Source organism: Ostrinia nubilalis, chromosome 6 (genome assembly GCF_963855985.1).
Source record: "Ostrinia nubilalis chromosome 6, ilOstNubi1.1, whole genome shotgun sequence".
NCBI classification, from domain to species: Eukaryota; Metazoa; Arthropoda; class Insecta; order Lepidoptera; family Crambidae; genus Ostrinia; species Ostrinia nubilalis.
The window spans coordinates 7,791,448-7,793,794 of NC_087093.1; the positions used below are offsets into that span (position 1 = coordinate 7,791,448).

The 2,347-nt window shown below is 37.1% G+C and overlaps 1 long non-coding RNA gene across 1 annotated transcript; it reads left to right on the forward strand.

Annotated features, from left to right (window-relative positions):
- Positions 1–816: 816 nt before the first annotated feature.
- Positions 817–1,666, forward strand: LOC135072925 (uncharacterized). The gene is made up of 3 exons (XR_010257521.1): positions 817–1,038; positions 1,318–1,456; positions 1,542–1,666. It is a non-coding gene; the product is annotated as an uncharacterized LOC135072925 (long non-coding RNA).
- Positions 1,667–2,347: the final 681 nt, after the last annotated feature.

Sequence of the window (2,347 nt, forward strand, 5' to 3'; positions counted from 1 at the left end):
ACGAGTAAGAAATGATGGCGGGGACGTTTAGGTCTGGTATCTCACTGGCAGACCTCGTTTAGGATAGTAGCATATTTAAAAGAATAAAAAGTAAAAAGTTTTTAGCCCTCGGGTTCATACGCGTGAGTTTCAGAGTGTCACAGAAATTCCCTAATGCGCGCGAGTCCCTTTTCCAAACCCTTATTAGCCAACTTACTGAAAATAGTTAAATGTCATTTTATGACCTTCAAAAAGTAGCCCTGTTTAACGGCCATAAATTCCCTACGCTATATTCTACTTTCTAAGCTAAGACTCATTTGTTCTCTATTTTTCTAAAATAAATACCCCTTTAATCTAACGCGGTCAGTTCGCAATCAGAACGCCGATAAAATACCAATTAGTTGGTGGCGACGAGCGCGGATCAGCGGATTACGGAGCCGATAAACAAGCGGAGCCGGGAGCCCGCGCTTAGCAGATCGCAGATACAGACAGTTCTCAATTAGAAGGAGCCGGCGTTCATCTGTGCCTCTACCATGAGTTGCCATCGAAAACTTGTATTCGTATACTACAGTCGATAGAGTTTAAACGTGGGTCGATGAAGTTTGCCTTAAAATCATACCATGAGTTCAATTACCGTATACTTTACTCGCCAGCGATAATTCGAAGGTTTTGTGATGTCATGTTGGTGAGCATGTTAACGTATCCAACTTCACACTCTATGAATGGATGAATGAAAGAACGAATGCCGCTTCTTTCTAACTAGGTATATAGAAAAGATAAGAGTAGGAAATAACGAAAATGTCAAAAATAACACTGCAAAATTTAGGTGTCCTAGAACAGTGCTTAAAGCTGAATTAACATGATGATTTTAAATTTGTATTGTTTATTTCTTGTCATTGCGACTTTGACGCAGCTGTTGTCATGACAACAGATAACAAAACATGTTTTGTTGAAGGATTATTGATGAATAATTTTCCACAAAAAATTGGATTTTAACCAGGATAGGAAAATGAGAACCTGCGCCTATCCGTTTAAACCGATTGTAGAATTTATGGAAAGGTAAGTTAAGTAAAAAAAACACACTATGTAGTGGAGGAATTTCAAAATTCAACGAATAGTTTTGAGCTGGTTTTTTTGGAGAAATACAACCTTTCCAGCATAACTTCCACGTGCCTAGCTAAAATTCAGTATATTATTATTATTGGTTTTTGGGCCTTTACTTGCGCCAACTCGACCAGGTTTGATCTATTGTGGCAGCCCTTGTCTTTAGAGTTAATATTCAGTAATATGAGTGCGAGATTTATATTTTCTAGATACAATAAAGTTGTTTTTCTATAGATATGGCGATCTGAGTATGCCCACTGAAGGGCCCCAAGAAAGAGCCAACAATAGTCAATGGTGGGTGGAACTAACGGACACGCGAACGTGAAATGCTGATGCCACCGGCGACACGAAAACTACTGAGAAATTGAGAAAAGTGTGTATAAATACCTACTATTATATTCATTTTGATTGCTTTTATCTTATTTCGTCATTATTATTTGTAATGTTTATTTGTTAAGGTGTGGAGTGACTAAACAGCAAGAAGAAAGGCAACTCGCATACACAGAGCTGCCAAGGGAACACTGGACTGGTGGCGGTCCAGGTTCTTCCCTGAAGCCAAAGGATTTAGAGCAGAGTGCTTGTAAATAACTACGACTTGTAAATTAAATCCATAATAAAGACTTAATATATTATAATTAATTAAATACATTATATTGTTTTAATCTTTCATGGTCACTTAACATAGGTACATGGTAGCAATCTCGTCAGTAATAATAATTAAGTAAATACATAATTATCCTACTAATATCCTACTTAATATTAAAAATGCGAAAGTTTGGATGTCTGGATGTTTGTTACTCTTTCACGCAAAAACTACTGAACGGATTTTGATGAAACTTTACAGTATTATTGTTTATAACCCAGATTAACATACAGGCTATAATTATGACGATCTGTGACAAACTAAATTTCACGCGGACGAAGCCGCGGGCAAAAGCTAGTTGAAAATAAAATGATTAATTTTTATTGACTATTTATTTATTTCACAAAACCTAATACATAATACACAGACTGATTAAGAACAAAAGTAAATTTCAACCTATGAAAATATTCATTGTCGGATTAGCTTTCTATCATGATCTCGTAAGGCTGCGTTTCCACCAGAGATGTGCGAGGATGCGTAGCGAAGGATGTGTTTGTAAAGAACCAATAGAATCGCTTCGTTTACCTCGCCTCGGTCAGCACATCTCTGGTGGAAAAGGCTCAGGCTGTACAACACTAATGAGCATTTTCAAATCTCTGCTACACATCCTCGTACGATATA